This window comes from Sorex fumeus, unplaced genomic scaffold (assembly GCF_029834395.1).
Source record: "Sorex fumeus unplaced genomic scaffold, SorFum_2.1 ptg000044l, whole genome shotgun sequence".
Taxonomy (NCBI): domain Eukaryota; kingdom Metazoa; phylum Chordata; class Mammalia; order Eulipotyphla; family Soricidae; genus Sorex; species Sorex fumeus.
In genome coordinates, this window is record NW_026606101.1 from 19,136,998 (window position 1) to 19,157,390 (window position 20,393).

Consider the following 20,393-nt stretch of genomic DNA (forward strand, 5'->3'; position numbering starts at 1 on the left):
AACTTTTGTTCTGTCAAGCAATCGGAAGCAATAAAAATGTTAGGTCACAGAATGGAAATGAATATTTGCAAGTCTCACATGGAGCAAAAAGTCGGGGACATGGCCCTGGGAGTTGGGGTGCATGCTTGGCATAGTCCTGCTTCTGGTTCAATCCTTAACTCTAAGTGGCTCCCTGAGCACTGCTGGGTATAGCCCTGGAGGCCTCTGAACACCCCATGGTGTGACTCTGGTAGCCTTGAGCACTGTGATTGGGGCTCTAGTGGTCCTGAGCACCCCAAGGTCCAAGCAGCACCACATCCTCAGGCCTCAGCACTGAACCCTCTGACCTGGTTGTGGTAGTGACTCTCGACCCCTGAGCACAGCATGGGAGCCCCCCACGCCCCCTAAAAATATCATATTAGTTATATGCAATGCACTTCTAAAATTCAACAACACAAAAAAATAAATAGAGGAATTTTTAAGCAGACACACACACACTATCTATAAACAGACACCTCATCAGAGAAGATGCACAGGTGCCAAATAAGCATGGAAAGCGTCGTCTGTCACTAAGGAAATGCACATTAAGCTAGCTACAACATCACTATAGAAATGGAGACATTTTAGAAAATGGCAAAGCAAAGCCTGAGGAAGATGCAGAGAAAAAGTGGAAAACAGCCGTGATTTTGGAAGTCAGACTGCTTCTTATAAGAGTGTCGTAGGCTGGGGGCTGGAGCCATAGTGAAAGGATTAAGGTGCTTGTCTTGCACATAGTCAACCCTGGTTCAATCCCCGCCTGTCATAAGGTCCCCCCACCCCACAAGGAGTGAATCCTGAGTGTGGAGCCAAGAGTAAGCCCTGATGTTGGGAGGATCCTCCCAGGATGGGAGATGCATGCTGAAAGTAGACTATAGACCGAACATGATTGTCACTCAATGCCTCTTTTGCAAGCCTCAGCAGCCAAAAGGAGAGAACAAAAGGGAATGCCCTGCCACAGAGGTGGGATGGGATGGCGAGAGGAGGGGTGGGAGGGTTACTGGGATCATTGGGGTGGAGAATGGGCACTGGTGGAGGGATGGGCACTCGATCATTGTATAATTGAAACCCAAGCACAAAAACTTGTTAACAACTGTACCTCAAGGTGTTTAACTAAATAAAAAAAAAAAAAAGAGTAACTCCTGAGCATCGTTGGGTGTTGCCTCAAAACTGAAAGGGAAAAAATAAAGAGACTGATCGTGTGACTCAGCTGAGTACTCCTAGCTTTTTATCCAGCTGGTCAGAAATAGTATGTCCACATGAAAGCCCTTAGATAAATCTAGCAGTTTTATATTAAGATGTCCCGTACGAGGCGTGTGGATAGACAGCAGTGGGCCCACAGTCCAGGATACTAGTCCGTGAGCCAAAAGAAGGAGCTGTTCAGCATTCAGCAGTTAGAAGGAATCTTAAAAACGCCTGTGGCTAAGACAAAGAAGCCAGTCTCCAAAGGTTAGAAAACTGTTTGATTCCATTTATATGATTAAGCAAAAGACAAAACTATAGAGATGAAAATCAGCTCAGTGGCTGCCAGAGGGGTGGTGGGCTCAGTAAAGCAGGGCAGATGGCCTAGAGTCAGGGAGATGTTCTGCCTGGTACAGTGATTGCCAACAGGTAATCATCCATTCGTCAAAACTCCTAGAACAGGGGCGGGAGTGATAGTACAGTGAGTAGGGTGCTGGTCTTGCACGTGACCGACCGAGATTCCATTCCCAGCATCCCATAGCATCCCCAGAGTGATTCCTGAGTGCAGAACCAGAACCACTGAGCACCACCAAGGTGTGGCCCCCCCAAAAAACAAACAAATAAAAAACTCTACAACATTACATTGCAAAATGAGGACCTTAATATATGTGGCATGAGATAGCATCTGTGTTACACGTATAGGATTCATTTTCACTGATGAAACTGGGGCCTAAAGAACTGTCGAAATAACTGGGAGAAAAGCAAAACAACAAACTCCAACTCCCCTCAAAGAGCAAAAGAACTTCCCCCTAAGCTCTGGACTCTGCTCGAAAAACTTATATCTCACAGGAGTGGGGTGGACAATTCCAAAGCGACTTCCGTGTGTACTACAATGGAACAATTAAATCCCTGCATGGCAGATGGTGGGGATGTGGGAGGGTACAGAGACGCGAGGGGAGAAGGAGAGAATGAACTATGTGAATGGATTCCAGTTGGAGACATTAGCATGGACTTGTGTTTCATTTACTATAGAAGCTGATGAACAGATGTAGAAATAATTATAGTTAGGAGCCTATGCATCCTCACATACATACGTATATGTCCTATTTCTGCGCCTTTCGAGGGAGCCCCCAGGAGCGACTAGCACACCCTACACCCAGATCTTGATTTCTTATACTATTTTCCAGTATAAGCCTCTGGACTCCATGAAGAAACAGCTGATCCTAGGCCACGGGTGGGAAACATACAAGAGGTTCCTATATCATGTATTAGTGCTAGAAATCACAGGGGCCCAGAAAGGAAAATCAGGGTAAGTTCAAGGACACAAGAGGCAACATTTACCCTACTAGCCCAAACTGGAATAAACTCAGTGACAAAAGAAGTAATTAAGTGTTAGATGATGATGCAGAATCAAAAATCAATATCCATGATCCATACTGGCAGACTAAATGATGGAATAAACAAATGAGAAATTCAATAAGTTTTCTTTGGGTGCAAATTTTTATCCAAAAATAATTTTTTATCTTAAAATTAAAATTTGTATCTGGAACCAGGGAGATAGATACCTCAGTGGACCAAAGTACATGGCCTCCTGAGCACTAAGTCAGGAGTAGCCCCTGAACACCAAAGGTGAGGTCCAAAGCAAATGAACAAAAAACCTATGTGGAAGGTTGATTTGGATAAAAGATTCTGCCCCCTCAAGCAGGTAGAGCGTGCTTTCCCTTTAAATATGAGCAATGCTTTAGCAACCTCCATCCATAGAGAACAGTATAGAAAGGTTGGAGAGAGTACTAGGGTTAAGGCACTTGCCTTGCACATAGCTGACCCGGGTTTGATCCCCAGCACCCCATATGGACCCTTGAGCCCCACCAGGAGTGATCTTCGAGCACAGAGCCGGGAGTAAGCACTGAGCATAGCCAGGTGTGGCCTCCCAAACAAAAACAAAACCAGAGAAAACAGCTTGGAAGGCAGGGAAAATGTGGACACATTTCTCACCAGGAGAAATGTGTCACACTTCCTCAGCTAGCTGATTAAGCAAACATCATTAGTGGTAAGTGATGTCGATGGTGGTTCTCTTGACACAGTGCTGTGAATGACACTTCGCTTCTGTGGTCTTCTTCCTCCAAGTCCATAACTCCAGTTATCTAATTGTGAGATAAAAAACAAACAAACAAATCTAAATTGAGGGACATTCTACAGAGAGCTTGATCTGGGCTGGAGCTTGGGCAGTGGGCAGGGTGCTTGCCTGGTTCGATCCCAGGCATCCCATACGGTCTCTTGAGCACTGGACTGCGAGGGGTGATTCCTTAGTGCAGAGCCATGAGTAACCCCTGAGCACCACTAGGTGTGGCACAGAAGGAACAAAAAACTTCCCAGAAACAAACCAGAGAAGCCAAGGAACAAAAAGCCCAACCCCCAAAACAAACAAACCAGAGAGTTTGACCAGTAATTCCGGAAAATTTTCAAGTCATCAAATAAGCAGGAAGGGCTGAGAAACCAGGTTAGCCCCCAGGAGACTCCAGAGATGCAATGACTGAATGTAATAGGAATTCTGGGTGGGATTAGAACAGGGGGAAAAAAAAAAGACCTTAATGAAAGCTACTGAAAGCTGCATAAAGTATGGTGTTTAGCTAATGTTAGCATGTCAATATTGATTCTTGAGCTATATGACAAATAAAGTCCCGTCATGTGGGGTAGTACCAATAGAGGAAAGCGGGTACAGGGCTAGACAGGACTGCCCCAGTACTTTGCAATATTTGGGGGCACATCCAAATATTTAAAATGGAAACTTCAGGGGCTGGAGCGATAGCACAGCAGGTAGGGCATTTGCCTTGCACGCGGCCAACCCGGGTTCGATTCCCAGTATCCCACATGGTCCCCTGAGCACCGGCAGGAGTAATTCCTGAGTGCAGAGCCAGGAGTAACCCCTGAGCATCGCTGGGTGTGACCCAAAAAGCAAAATTAATTAATTAATAAAATGGAAACTTCATTCAAATATATTTGGAATAGGCTTTCTCGTGGTCACAATAGCGCAAGTACATTGCATCACACCCTTTGCAGTGTGACTTTGCCATTCTCCCTGCAGAACTGGGTTCTATTTCCTCCCCCTGCTGAATCTGGATCCTCTATGACTTCTCTGTCCAAGAGACTGTGATGGAATATGATGCCACTTGGGGTGTCTCAAGAGGACATACATGTTGCTGGAGGATGAGAGACACAGGACCTTGAATACTTATTATTCCAGCCGGCAGCCAGCTAACTGTCACTCAAGTAACTGAGACCTTAGGTGAGCCAGCCACTACCCCCCACCCCCAACACAGACTCTGATTCAGACACAGGAGCCAAGGAAAATATTACCCAGATCCTTGGAGTCACCGGGATTGCATCTGAGCATTTTATTTGTTATATAATAACTGCTAAGTAATTCACTAGGAAGAGCTGTGTACAGGGCTACTTGATGTGACTCTGTGTTTACAACAGACTAGGAGCAACAGCAAGATTATCAACAGAAGATTGATCAGATAATTTAGGGGAGTCTTAAATGAAACATTATGCAGCCATTCAAAAGAAAGAGACAGCTCTGGGTCAATTTACAACAAATCCCACAGTACATTTTGAAGTGAAGCAGCAAGAATCAGCAGACAATATATAGAAGTGGGGACTGTTATTTATTTTTTCCTCTGCATTATATTTGAATCAACTTCCTGCTGGGGAAAAAAAAAGAAAAAAACAACCAGAAAAACCCTATGACAATGACTGCCACCAGGAAAAGGAACTGGGTGCTGGGGAAACAAAAGTGGAAGGAGACTTCCTTTTTCATTCTGCCCTAAAAAAAAAAAATCATTTGAATCGTGTAAATGTGTTATCTATTCAAAAATAAAGGAAGAATATAAAAAAAAAAGCAGCATTTTCACTATTCTCCATTCCCAAGATTCCCAGGAAGGGCTGGAACCACAGATACCCATGGAGGTGGGGATAGGAGGGGTGCCGGGAACCAGACTGGTTGATTTTCCCTCTTCCAAACAGCCCCAGCACTTGCAAAGGGGAATATCCTGAGCCCCCTTTGTCAGTTTCGGCTGGGCGCCGCACCTGGCCGCCACTAGGGGGCAGCGTGCGGCCTTCTGGCCGGCCAGGAAGTGCGGAGAAATGAGGTGCGGGCCGCCCTCCGGGGCTGGCCGCGCCACAAAAAGGGCTCCGGTTTCAGGATTTTTTTTTTTTTTTTGCAAAAGGTGGGGTTGGCGTGAGGTGGGACGGTGGTAGAAACGAAGGGGGAAAAAAATCTCGATTTGGCGGGAGAACTCACCCCAGAACCCCATTCCAGGCATTCCCAGACGGAGGGTCCCCCAGGACCCCCTAAGGCCGGAGCATCTGGGGGAAGGGGGCGTGGGGGGGGGGAGAAGAGAAGAGTCGCGACAGCTTTTGGCTCTTTGTACCCCCCACCTCTACCCGTTTCGGAGAAACTCGCCAGCCAGAGCCCTGAAGACTGAAGATTGTCTTGGTGGGCGCAGGAGGGGAGGCCCTGGGGGGGTGGGGGGGTTGCCACTGGCCCTCGATGCGACCTTGATAAGTCCCTTGCGACCTGCTCCGCGTGGGTAAATTGCCAGGGACCCTCGTGTGGCGGGAATTAAGGACTCCGGTCACACAGGCTCGGGGAAGTGCCCGATGAGCGGCCCCATCTCCCCAGTGTGCAGCCGAGCCCGCCGAGATACCCCCGGGTGTTGGAGTCCCTCCTGGCGGCGGTGCAGGGTTAGAACCCCTCACCCCTTCAGGCACTCGGCCTCCGAGCGCCGCAGGGAGGGTTTGCGGAGAAGAAATGCAAAAAAAAAAAAAAAAGCAAAAACCCGCGCTGGAAAAGGGGCCGCGGCGCCCAGCTGCACGGCGCCCCGTCTTTGCGCCCCAGAAATCAGCTGCTCCTCCCGCGTTCGTGCCCGCGACCTTGTGACACTTGCGCCCCGCAAGGGCAGAGCAAGAACCAGTCTGGTGACCAGGGGGCGGCGAGCGGGCCCTGCAGACCCGGGCGGTCAGGCTGTGACCTCGGGGCCGTGCTCGGAGGGTCCCGGGGCACCCGCGTGGCCGCGCCCAGGTCCCCGGAGCCGAGTCCAGAGTCCGCAGCCGCGCGCGCGCCGCCCCGACGGGGTGTCGGCTTGCGAGGGGCTTGGGGACCACCCGCTGAAGCGCCCCCTCCCCGGCCCGCCCGCTCGGCTCTCCCGCACCCACCGCCTTCTCTCCCCCTCCGCCCCACAAGCGCACAGCTGTGGGGCGCTGGAGCGCACGAGGCACCCCCGAAACCGGCCCTTTCAGCACACGGAGTTCCTGTTTTCATGCAAATGCCTTTGTTGGCGCACCCGGCGCGGACGCGGGCTTCGCGGGTGCGTTTCCGCCGCCGCCGCCGCAGCCCGGCTTGCAAGAGAAACGCGCCTGGAACTGCATCAACAACAATAAAAAAAAAAAAAAAACCGACGGGCGCGGCGGAGAAGGCGGGAGCCGCCGGCTCCAGGTCGACCACCCCCCTCCCCGACTCCGCTTCTCCTGCCTCAGTGTCCCCACGCGCACTGGGCGATGTTGCCACCCAGCGCCAGCTCCCTGCTGGATTTCCTTTATCAGACGCCGTGGGAGGGAACTGGGAGAGAAGTGAGACGACAAACAAAAAGTCAAGCAGACGAGATAATTCCAGATAGCAAGTGTTAATTTAACGGCGCGCGCGCGCGCGCACACACACACACACACACACACACACACACACACACACACACACACACACCCGCCGCCGCACGCGGGCTGATGTCAGCCTTTGTTCTAAATGCTCCGAGTCTGCTCGCACCTCGAATCTCACACAGCCAAACTTTGAGATGGAGTCATCCTCACTCCCTTTCACAGATGGGAAAATAGAGGTCTCGATCATCTAGCTGTTCAAGGGAAACGCGAAGCTAAATCATATGCCTGTGAAGAAAAGGGCAAAGGAGAAGGGTGGAAACGATATTTGAACTCATTCCTTGTGTCCCGTCCCTCACGTCTGACTGCGCCGGGAAGGCAGTTCATTGGTGAGGTGACAGTGACACCTCTCCCCCAAAGGGCGCCTGCGAAGGTCTCTAAATGATGGGGTCAACCTGAGCCTGCAGCCTGCAGGTGAGGGGAACCAGGTAGAGGAAGATGGGTGTGATGCTGGCAGAGAAAGCAGTGGGGAAGGTGCCCAGAAGAGAAGGAACAGGCTTCTCCTGGCTCAGAAAGCCCTGGGGGGGGAGGGGGGTTAGGGGACTGGAGCTGAACCAGCCAGGCTTGGAGTGATGGGCAGGGCAGAGTGATGAGAGACAGCCTTGTGGGCTGAGCAAGTCTCCGTATTCTAATTTCTAAGGCTGTATTCCAGGTTGCACAGGTGGGGCTGGTTGGCAGAGGCCCTGCTCTTCCCAGCTGGCAGGAGGTTGGTGTGACCACATATTCCTTTCCCTCCTGGTCTCCTGGCCCCCAAAGACCAAGGGCAGCAGCGGTCCCCAAGTCCTGAAGCTCGGTCCCCAACACAGCCCTGAACCAAAGGTCAGAGCAGCCAAACCCTCCTGTTCCAAATAGAACTGAGGCCCAAACAGAAGACAAGGGGTCCCCTTAGGAGTCCGCTAAGGTGTCAGGGATGGTGTCTGCCTGGAGTACCCCTAGCACAGGTCTGCCCTTAGATCTAGACAAGAGGAGTCCTTCCTTGGCCCCCCTTCTGGGAAGGTCTCTTTTGCCTTCCTCTCCCCCCACCCCCACCTATCTTATGGCCCTATAGGGCCCAAGGCACATTCAGGTGCTTGGGACCCCAGGGTTTCTGCTGAAGGTCCCAAGGCTGCTTAAAGGGTCAGTGCCAGGGAGAGGGAAGAGGACAGTAGAGAACAAGGACGTAAAGGCTGTGGGCAGGCCAACAGCTGGGTTGCCCACACATATTCACACAGCATCTGCAGTGTGGTGTGGAGCAGAGGGGCCCCTACCGTGCATTTCAGGGCAGAAGGGCAGAGTCTGAGAGATCTCCACGGACCTGGTCTTTCAGCTTGCTGTGAAGATCCTCTCAGGGAAGGGAAGGAAGGAATGGCTGCTTTTCCAGCCAGGTATTATTATGGCCTGATTTATAAGTTTTAAATATTTAGATTTAGGGAGTGAGCGGGCCCCAGGCCCCACCAATATCCGGAGTGTACCTGACATAGCACATAGAAGATATTCAATATTTATCAAATAGATGGATTCATCTCATTTAATTTAATCCTCACACAGCCTACACGGGAAAGAGCACCGTCTGTGTTTTATTGATGAGGAAACTAAGGCCCAGCGAGATTTAGTGACTGGCCCAATTTGTCACCTTCGAAAGTGGCGGAACTGTACCTGCAGCCTGAAGAATCTGGCTTCTGATGTCTCGTGGATGGGCTCGTGACAAGCTGACACCCCTTAGGAACACACAGATCCTGACAGCCTCCTCCCTGAGTCACTTGTTGATCCTTACCGATGTAAACACTGTTTATCTGACCTGGGAGAGGCCTCTCTCAGGACTCTCTAGGTCGTTGGCATTTTAAAAGGTGATTGACAGAACCTAATGCTCTCCTGAGTAAGTCTTGGGAAACTGAAGCCCTGAGCAATAGCCCAAGATATCATTAAGGTTTTTTTTTTTATATCAAAATGAGGTTTTCATGAGGCCAGAGCAATAGGCTAGCAGAGATGATGCTGACCTTGCATGCAGCAAACTCAGCTTTGATCCCAGACCCCACACCCAACACATGGTCCCTGGAGCCCTACCAGGAGTGAACCCTGAGCACAGAGTCAGGAGTCAGCTCTGAACACCACTGAGTGTGGCCAAAACCAAAAAAGAAAAAAAAAGGGAAAAAAAAGCTTTTTATTTCTCATTTCTCATGTAACAAGGATCCAGAGGTGATTTTGACACTTCTCCCTCATGGTCTGTTCTGCTGCAAAACATACACACCCTGAAGAAGTAAACCCGGTGTTATTTCCTGCAGGACCGAGGGGCAGTTGCTTGGGCAGGGCTCAGCTGGCTGGTACTTCTGTTTCTTGGGCATCCGCTAGTCCTTCCTTTTCAATCTCTTTCCTACCATGGCCTCCTTTTGACCTTGTTTTTCTACCTACAGCCCCTCTGTCCTACTCAATGGCTTCCATTTTCATGACTTTTATCTGTGGCCCATTTGGAATATTCCGGGGCCCCAGAGGGGACCATATGGTCCCCAATTGAGAATGCACCCCATGTGAAAACTCTCCCTTGTTGTGCTTAGCTGACAGTTGGACTCATCTGGAGGATCAAGGTTTGGGATTTTTTCAAGGGGATTGTGGGGTTCAGGCCACACCTGCAGTGCTTGGAGCCTACTCCCAGCTCTGTGCTTGAAGTACAATCCAGGGCCCAGGTGGTGCTGGGTATTACATCAGACTTAGCCACACACAAGGCTGAAATGAAGCACTCTCTTGACTAAGAAAGAAGGGGAAAGTGGAGGCTAAGAAGCTGTAGAGATTTGTTCTTGGACACTTGGGTTGTTTCCAGAATGTGACTATTGTGAGTATGCTGCAATGAACATTGGAGGGCAGATGTCTTTTTGAGTAGAGTTCTAGGACCTTGGGGGGAAATGCCAAGAAGTGGGATTTCTGGCCCGTATGAAGCTCAACTCCTAGTTTTTTGGAAAAGTGTCCATATTTTTTTCCAAAGAGGCTGGAACTAGCCGACATTCCCCCTGGCAGTGAATGAGGGTCTCTTTTCCCCTCGCACCCAGAGCGACACTGGTTAATTTTTTGATGTGTGCCAGTCTCCCTGGTGTGAAGAGATATCTCATTGTTGTTTTGAATCACATTTTCCTCATGATAAGTGATGCAGAGAAAAAAATTTTATATGCCTCTTGGCCATCTATATGTCTTCTTTGGGGAAATTTCTGTTCATCTCTTTTCCCCATTTTTTTTTGATGAGGTTGGTTGGTTCCTTTTCTTGCCTTGATACATTTTGTAAATTAACCCTATGTAAGATGGGTAGTGGGCAAATATTTTCTCCCAGTCTATGGAGTATCTTTTTATTGTGGTTGCTGTTTCTTTTGTGGTGCAGAAGCTTCCAAATTGGATGTTTCTCTTGGCTACCATTTGCTTGGCCAACGGCATTGACTCACTAAAGATACCTCTAGCTTCGCTGTCCTGAAGGGATCTACCTGGGTCTCCCTCAGTAGAATCTACAGATTCTGGTCTGACATCAAGGTCTGTATGTAATGTTACATAGACAAAATGGAATAGGACTCAGATATAAGAACAGATGAAATAATCCAACTTGCTGCTACTGGGGTGGATCTGGAGAGTTTGGTGCTGAGTGAAGGTGGTCAGAAGGAGAGGGGAAGACAGAATGATTTCCCTCATCTGTGGAATAATAAAGAAACAGAGTAAGGAGAGGCTGGAGCGATAGCACAGCGGGTAGGGTGTTTGCTTTGCACACGGCCGACCTGGGTTCAATTCCCAGCATCCCATATGGTCCCTGAGCACCGCCAGGAGTAATTCCTGAGTGTAGGGCCAGGAGTAACCCCTGAGCATTGCTGAATGTAATCCAAAAAGCAGGAGAAAGAAAGGAAGGAAGGAAGGAAGGAAGGAAGGAAGGAAGGAAGGAAGGAAGGGAGTAAGGAAATAGCAAATGCCCAAAGACAACAGAAACTGGGCTTTAGCAGGAAGTTCACCATGTCAGGGGGAGTGGGGAGGGCAGTAGGAGAGGGGAGGTGGACGGAGAACACTGAGACAAGGCTGGAGGGAAGCGGAGACTCTAGTGGAGGGTGTGACGCTGAAATGTTGGGATGCATGAAACCCTACCATTAACATTACTATAAATCACAATGCCTAGAATAAAATAGAATTTTTTTCAAAAGAAAACTGTAGAAATCCATTCCACTCTAAGATTTCTTTCCTTCCAGCCGCCAAACATATTCCTAATAGATGTGTTTCATTTCCAATCATGTCCCTCCAAATACATCCTCCACATTGTCACCAAAAATAATCTTTCCTTTTACATTATTTTTTTTTGTTCCTAAAAGGTAAATCTTTTAATCATTTCCATGCCAACAGCAAGTGTCTAAGGTTCTCTGTGTGGGGGGCCATGGGATTTGAATGCTTGGAACAGTAATTCACCGAACACCAGGCACTGTTCCCAGGACTATATGAACATCTCTTGCTTGATGCTACTGGTCCCCAGAGAGAGAGAGAGAAAGAGAGAGAGAGAGAGAGAGAGAGAGCAAGAGAGAGAGACAGAGACAAAGACAGAGACAGAGACAAGAGACAGGGAGATGACAGAGATGACAGAGACAGACGGATGAAGGGAGGAGGCAGGGAGATGAAGAAACGAAGCTCAGAGAGGTTAAGCAGCTCATCCCAGGCCACAGCGTAGGCACAAGGCAGAGGTTCCAGTCTTTGTCGGATTGCTGGGGCATGCTGAGACACCCTGAAGCCCAGGGAAGCTTCCTGGCAATGGCTCTGGAGCAGGACAGATCCCACCCTCAGTGTACCAGTCTGCGAAGTCTGCCAATGCCTTGGCCCTTACCTCTTTTCTCCCTGACATCCTTCCGCTGGGAAGCTTGCATCCACGCCCAGGGCCAAGGAGGCAGATTTCATGAAATTAAACTGACACCACAAATTCATGTCATCCTCTTTCCCGTGTGCTCAAACCGGAGCCCGGGGCGTGAGACTCTGCAGAGTTGCCTCCGTAGTAAGCAGTGTTGGGAGTGCAAGCCCAGGCACCCTCGGGCTCCTCTGTGTAGTTAAATGAGGTGCTTCCAGCTCTGAGGTTCTCTGGTCTCACCACACCCCCCCACCACCACATTCTTCTTGCTTTCCTTCTCGCTGTCGAGAGCAGAGAGAGGCTAGAACTCTGGGCCCCCTTTGACCCTGTGCAAAGGGGGAGCAGCCTAGGGGGCAAGGCCTGAGACTCACTTTCAAATCCTCACGTCCTTGTTTTAGTGGGTACTAAGATTCAGTTGCATGCGGCCAACCTGGGTTCGACTCTCCTGTCCCTCTCGAAGAGCCCGGCAAGCTACCGAGAGTATACCATCCGCACGACAGAGCCTGGCAAGCTCCCCGTGGTGTATTCGATATGCCAAACTCAGTAACAAGTCTCACAATGGAGATGTTACTGGTGCCCGCTCGAACAAATCAATGAACAACAGGAGGACAATGCTACAGTGCTACTAAACTTCAGTGTCTGCACCTCTGGGCAGGAAGCAGGAATCCCTCTCTGGCACCACCTCCAGGGAAACGGGGACCACCTAGGACCAGGGAGAGGAATGGCCTTCGCGCACCAAGGCCAGTGGACTGCATTTAAGGGATGATGCATTTGTCCCTTCGGAGGGCGAGGTAAGCTGGCGGTCAGAGGCAGAGCTGAGAGCTGTACCCTCTGGGGGCTCCTACCCACAGCTTCCTGGAGGGTGGACGGTTACACAAGGGCCCCCCTGGAGGACAATTTAGCACGGCGATGCTAGAACCTCTAGACCTGCTTAAATCCTGGCCCTGAGCCCCTTCTCTGAGGATCTTGGGCACAAATCACCAGCTGCTCGGTACCTGTGCTCTGTCACCAATGTGGTGGCACTGCAAAGAGAACCCGTCTCCTTAGGATTTCGTGAGGTATTGTAGGAGCCTTGAGAGCACCTGGCTGCCGAGGAGTTGTCCAGCCAGTAATGACAACAGTAATTAACCTTTCTGGAGCCCTAATTAAACACTGGGCTTTAAGTGTTTCATTGATTAGCTTATGGACTCCCGACCACAACCCAGAGACGCAGTTAACACTCAGATTCTCCACTTAAGAAATGGAGCGTTGGAGGTCCCAGTGGGGTTGAGGCAGTGCAGAGGTCACAGTCAGGGTGGAGGCTGGCTTTGATCCCCAACCTCAGCTGACTGACCTGGAGTCCCCTTCCATCGGTGTCATGCTCTTAAAACCAGCCTGCGCCCCACGCCCTCCCGCAACCCAAGGACCTCTTGCATTTGCTGGTTCATCTGCCAGCAGCACCCCCTCCCTCTGCCCACTGGGGGATGCTCAAAGGTCACTGTTGCCTCAGCAAGACGGCTTCCCTGGCACATGCCACAAAATGCAGTTCCTCGGCTGCTGTGGAAGTCTGTGGCATGCATGCCATCCGGTCCGCCGGTGTGGATTTTGTTCCTGTGGGTGGTCCATCTCCTGCATTGGGCCTCACCTGCCCACAAGCATGCTGCACCTCCTTCCCCTTGCAACAGGTGCCTGGTGCGTTTCTGTTGGTGAACAAAGAGGAACACAGAAGGGGCTGTCTGGCAGCTTCCTGGGTGGCCCAGCTGTACCCCTGGGATCTTCCCAGACTAACCGCCTTGCTGTTTCTTTGATGCTGTTAGGTGTTAAGTCCCCAGGTCCCGTTGCCAAACACCAGAAGCCAGGAAGAACCAGTCCAGAGAGGTGGGGATTTCTTTTCAAAGGTAACTGCCATGCTCCTTCATACAACAGTCCCTGGACTGCAGCCTTTGGCTGTCTGTCAAGGCTGGCTTGGCATGGGTGCCCTGTCCTACCCTGGGAGCTGCTGCTGCAGAATCACTGGGCAGCACTTGGGATCTGAGAGCGGTTCCCAGGGAAGCCCGGCGCCCATCTCCTGGTGGTGCACAGCCCGAAGTCCTCCCCGGGGTCAGTGACCAATGAGGCTAGTAACGGGTACACAGTCATTGCACTGTCACTTCTCTGCTTTGTAATGTAACCTATGTGGGCAAGTGGGGAGTGGGGAGGCAGTGACCCCCATGGACCCCTTGAACACCACCCGAAGTAGCTCTCCAGCACTGCCAAGTGTGGCCCCAAATCAATGCGAAACAAAATAGAAATGTCTTTCTTTCCTGAACTTCTTTGTCTCCTGCAGATTTTGTCCCCAGAAGATCTCCTGTGGCTCGTCTCGCCACTTCCATCCTCCCCAAGCCTCTTTCCTTCCCTCCTTGGGTTGGATGGGAGAGAAGTTCTGCTCTGTTTCCCAGCTTGCCTGCTGCCATATTGGAGGCATCTGGAGATGCTCAAAGACCTTGCTCCCCAGTGCGCCCTCCTCCCCAAGATTTAAATCCAAGCGGTCTGGTGCGGGTGCTTGGCACAGGTATTGACAATGTCCTCACCTCCACCTCCATCCTTTCTGGCATGTTTCAAAGCTGAGCAACCACCTCATCAATGCAGACCCAACATCCATCACTTTGCCCCCACCTCCCCCCCCCCCACGGCCCTCCTGGTCCCAGAGCCCAGATGCTCTGACAGCACCTGCATGATCCCTGCTATTCCCGGGGCCCATCCTGGGCTCCCAGCATGACTGTGTTGCCTTCAGTGACGTGGAGAGCTTCTCACTCCAGTGGAGACCGCAGGTTTCACCCAGCCCAGGGGGAAGGCGCTGCTGGGGGAGGTACTGGGCTCTCCCATCCCTTCAGCTTCACCGGCCCCACTGGGTAAGCAGCAAGAGAAGTACACAGGCGCCAGCCGCAGCCTCGCAGCGGGCCCAGGAATGCATGAACAGAAAAGATCTGTTGCCACAGAGTCACTTTAAGGGAACAGCTGAAAATGCATTCAAAGGGCCTTGATGATAATGAGTATGCTAATGTGATTTCCATTGCCTGCCTGTGCCACCTCCAAAGAGACGCCGTCTGACCTTCCTCGTGGATTCAAAGCTTCCATTGAAGTCGACAGGGGACTTGGGTGAAAATAACATCAAAGTTGCACTTAAATGGACAAAATCGGGAGTTGGGAATTAAGGCTGTTTCCAGTTGGCCCTGACACCACTGACCTTGAGGGAATAGCAGGCCCTGGTAGGTGGGGGTTGGGGGCAGGGTGGGGGCTGCTTCTGGCCAGACAGTTGCTGTCCTAGGTAAACTGAGTGATGCGAGCCAGCAAGGGTTATGCAGGGGTCCTTCGGTCCTGACCTGTGAGCTCTGGAGGTCTGGGTTCAATTGCAGTGCTGGGCTCACTAGCAGGATGATAGCAGGCAAGGAAGGCCATGGCTTCTCTGCTGGATCCTCCATCTTCCCATCTGTGAAATGGACCAGCGATGGCCTCCCTTGCCTGGCGTTATGAGTTGTGGCAGGAGAAGTAGGTTCCTTGGAGCACCCTCCACCCCTTCCACACCTATCAGAGTACAGACTCCCAGCTTCCAAAACCTTCCTCCCTGCCTTGGCTCAGCAAAGATGTACCTCCTGGGTGCCATGCACAGTTTTGGTTGCTGGGGAGTGGACTGTGAAGCAAACAGGAGCACTTGGCCTTGGCAGAGCTGCCAGTCAAGGGTGGCCGCTACCTCCAACCAAACCCAAGGATGAGTAGGTGGTGGTTGGGACCACGGTGAAGGAAACAGAAAGGAGACTCCTAATAAAAGGGACCGAGCTTTATAGCTGGACAGGCCTGAGTTCAAATCCCAGCCTGGTCCTCTCCGGCCACACAACTCTCAGGAAAATGATTTTTATTTCCTAGAGGCTTTCCTTATCTGCTCAATGAGGTCCATTGATCATTCATCCACCCGTTGTGCAAATATTTATAAAGTTGTCTCGTCGCAAGCATTCTTTGGAGTGCTGGGGAGGTCAACATGAATAAAACAGACAAAAATTCCTGCCCTGGGAGCTTGAACTCACAGAGGAGAAAAGCAGACAGTGAACAAATTTGCACATGCTGGGTGGTAAAGGGAAACCAAGCAAGATCCGGGAGCAGGGAGCGAGGGGAGGCTGTTGTGCTGTGCAGTGGGAGGCCTCAGCTTGGAGGGGGCCTTGCAGTAAAGGCCGGAAAAGCCTGGGAGAGTCTCCGGCATGTACTGGAAACACAGACCTGGCTAGAGGAGAAAGCAGGGGCAAAGGCCCTGAGGTCATGCCTGGTGCACCACTCATTTTGAGTAGGCACATAATAGACAGTGCCTGTTATGGGGGTCCTTTCTATGAAAAATAAAGTATAGGGCATTTTCCCATGATCATAAAAAGTTCTTAGGCAGACAAATTGCTTTATTGGATTTTCTTCCCTTGCTTTCTGAGAACCAGCAAACTCACTGGGCCCTGCCAGCCTGTCTCTCTGTCTCCAACCAGGTGTCAATGAGAAGGTTGGACATGCGTTAGTGGCTCCGTGAAGCGGGGCTGCACGTAACGAATGATGCTCGTGAAATAATAATGGTGGCCTCTTAAATCTCCATCCCCTCTGCAGTCTTCACAAATCAGGCACCCTGGAAATGCTGTGCCCGTCGCCAAGATGCACCTCCATCTGGGGTGGAAGGCAACATCTGGTAAACAGCTGCATCTTGTTTAAGAGCTGGTACTTAATTAAATTATTCAGCTCTGGTAGGGGCAGGCAGAGCTAAGCAAGAGGCTTTTGAGCATATATTTCATCACTCCCGGTGTTGACCTAAACTACTCTCCAGAGTGTCTCTCCTACACTAGTTGAGCCACCAACCTGGATGTCACCACGCCAAGAGAGGCCACACTCACAGTAGCTGTCTCCTGGCCAGAAACACTCCTGGCTGTCCAACAAGACTGTGCCCTGCCAAAGACCCAACTTCAGCACCAATGTCTCGTCCATGGGGCTGTTTCCCATTCTCCACACCTGTTGGATAGGATCCCTTGGGGTCCCATGTGCGTTCCAGGACTGGGGCATTCAGACCGTTGCATTGCAATAATGTGGACCCTACTGATGTGAGCTCTTCTAGTTGGGAGCCGTGTCTCATTGGCCTTCTTACCTCCCCACTGTACCTGCCTTCCCAGCAACACTTCATCAGTATTTGGTTAATAGCGAGTTGGATGGACGAAGGGATGAAATGATGAAGGGCTGAAGGGATAGTGGAATGAAGCAAGAGAAAAAAGAAAGGATGGATGGATGAGCATCTAGATGGTCCTTCTGCTACCATCTAAGCCCATACCAACATCTCATGGGGACCAATCCCAGTCTCCTACTAGTCTTCCAGATTTCACTCTTGCTCTTCAGTTGACTCTGCTTTGAGCCCTCAAGAATTTTAAAACATGGAACCTTTTGTTTAACCACAGAGCTTTGATCCCTGCTGTGTTGAGCACATCTGCTGGCATCTATTTTCCCAGCCCTAGTCCCTGCCTGCCTTTCTGATCTCGTCTCTCACTCCCCTGCTCTCCAAGTGCCTTGGGGATAAGCCAAGCTCCTTCTCACCCTCAAGATCTTTGAAACTGCTCTTCCCTCTTCACGGGATTCATTTTCCAGGCTGGTGATGGGCCCTGGCACCCTCTTGACTGTGGGTCCAGCTCTAATGCTACCTCCTGAGGAGGCCTCTCTTTACTCTCCATTTGGGTCCTCAAAAGACCAAGGGTTCTGATCCATATCACCTGGTCTCTGGTCTCTGAAATCCACCAGACTCCCTAGAGCATCCCTCTCACTTGGGGTGCAGTTACAGAGCCGGAAGTCCCTGAGAACTAGCCAAGGAGCTACCCCATCCCCCGCCAGCTCACCCCTCTCCAAGGGAAGATTCTTCATGAATGGGCTTGTCTGGAATAACTGCCATGAATCCACTGGAGCAACATGAGACCGATTTGTTTACTATGGCACTCAGAGCTGGAATGGATCTTGTTTTGACGGTTTCTATTTTCAGCTGTTTCCTAGGGGTAAGCAGGAGAGGGTAGGCAATGAAGCCTCGTCTATTCAGGCGAAAAAGACGCTTTTGTGAATCCCACGTTTCAGTCACAAAATTCTGGGATGATTTTCATGGGCACTGAGGGCAGCAAATCGGCTCCTACGTTCATGGGATTCTAGAATCTTAAGCCCCAGAAAAAATAGAATCTTGGTGGAAGGCCAGTCTAGGCTCCGAGTGAAGTCTCCAAGTGAAGGAATCGCCAGGGTTTCCCACTTGGCCGAGTTCTCTGACCCCTGGCATCTTATTAGGCAGCCCGCCCCTTCCTCGGTGGGGTTTTTCATTGAGATTTTGGTCTTTAAGCAGAAAGTTCTTGGTCACTATCAGCTTTGCACTTCGAGAATGCATGTATTTTCCTGTGTCCGTATGGGAAGAGATAAACTCTTTGTATCAGTACTGAATCCATGGGCTATGTAACCCTTTACAAAATACAATATAGGTATTTGTTAGAGAAAAAAAGAAGCAGCCTGCCCAGTGGCCTTATCTACATGCTCCCCACCCCCACGCACTCACTCTCTATTGTCTGGCTCAGGCTCATTTTTCTTCATAGCCCTGACTACCACCTGACATATAAAAAAGTTTGCTGCTTATTTGCTTATTGCCTGTCTCGCCCACATGCTCGATTGAGGTCGGGAACTCTGTTTTATTCTCTGTCTAGAAAATACTTCGAACAATGCCTAGTCTGGAGTAAGAACTTTTTAAAAAATGCTCTATTCATCCAACAAATATTTACTGAGTACCCACTTTACCTCGGTACCTTGGAGACGCCCTCGTCCCAGGATGGGAGGGACGCCTAGCTCTGCACGTTGGATCGAATGGGCTCCAATGACACTGAGGACTGTGTCCATCATGGTTCTGGGGGCTCCGCCGTGCTCCGGCAGGGAGGGAGGAGGCAGGTGTTGGTGAGCAGTGACTGGCATGGACACCACTCTGGAGAGGCACAGCCTTCTCTGCTCTGGCCTCTGACCTTGCACTTCACAGAACTGTGGTTCGTCCAGAAGGGGATGGAGGTGAACCAGGTCAGCCTGCTTGGGGACGCTGTGGCCAGCATCAGAGCATCCACCAGTCTCACCTCACAGCATGGGCCTGAGCCCTAGTTTCCCTCCTGAGCACAGGCTTAACATCTTTCATCCCCACCCCAGCCCACCCTTAGACACACACAAACACACACACACATTCTTACACCACACACATTCTCACACCACACACACACACACACACACACATATACACATATACACATTCTCACTCCACACATACATTCTCACACAACACACACACATTCTCACACCACACACATACATTCTCACAGAATAACACACACATCCTCACACAACACACACACACACATTCTCACACAACACACACACACACACACACACACACACGGCCCTTTTGGCTCGCACGCTTCCCAGGCCATCCCAGAAATCAGGGGCTACCAGAATCCCTGACCCGGAACCTCAGCCTGGGAACCCGGTTCTGGAACATTGCCTGAATGGGCCAGCAAGTTATTTTTAAAAACCCCGAAAGAAAAGGAAGAAAGAGAAAAACTCACTGCTCCGGTCTCTGTAGCAGCCCCAGCTGAGAGAACAGAGGCTTGGAAGGAACAAAGGGTTTCCTCAAACACGGTAGATCAAGGACTTGGCTTCTGCGGTAACCGGTAACCCACCACCGTGCTTTGTGCCACAGCCTTCAGAAGGCCCCGGGCCTCTGTTCCTGCCGCACTTTGGCAGGGAAGCGGGGGTCAGGGGATGGGCTGGGGACACCCTCCCCCCTTCCCAGCTGGGCAGCCCACAATCACAGACTCTGACCCCCAATGGCCCCTCTCAGCAGTGACAGGTGTCAAGGGCCTGCAAGAGCCCAGGGGGAGTTCCAGGACCCTCAGGGATTGCCGGGCCCCAGCACCCCACACCTCTTGCCCCCACTTCACCACAGCAGCCTAGAAAACCCTTTTGGGAATTTCCCCAGTTCCTAAGAACTCCCCCACCCTTGGGAATTTTTTCCTTGAGGGGTGCTGTTCACTCTCAGGTTCCGGGTGTGTGTGGGGGGGATGGGGAGTTGCTTTTTATTTCCAGGATTCTGGGGTGAAGATGCTGAGTATTGAGTTTGAGGTCAGGTGAGCCCAGGCACTCATGGTGGCGCCTCCTGCAGACCGCAGGCTGCACAACGCCCCCATCTTATCCCTGCCCCACCCCCCACCCCACCCTTTGCAGCTGCCACTTCTCAGAGTCCATGTGCCCCATTGTCCCCAGTCTCTAGCTCTGGGTTGCGTTGCTCTCTCTCTCTCTCTCTCTCTCTCTCTCTCTCTCTCTCTCTCTCTCTCTCTCTTTCTCTCTCTGTTTCTCTGACCCTGGGCTCCCCTCTCCCCACCCCAGCCTACCCCCACACTGACACACAATATTCCAGCAAATCCTGGCTTAGCTGCAGGGGAGGGCCGGGAAGGATTGGTCAGGGGTACTCCAAAGGGTGGATTTCAGGGGGGAGGAAGGTATCATATTAAAGAGGCCAGCGGCCTGCTCCTTTTCTTCCTCCGCGACGACTGGTTGCTTTCCTGGGAGGCAGATGAGAGAGTCCCTGAATAGGGATTTAAAGCACTAAGCTCTGATTTCTTCTTTT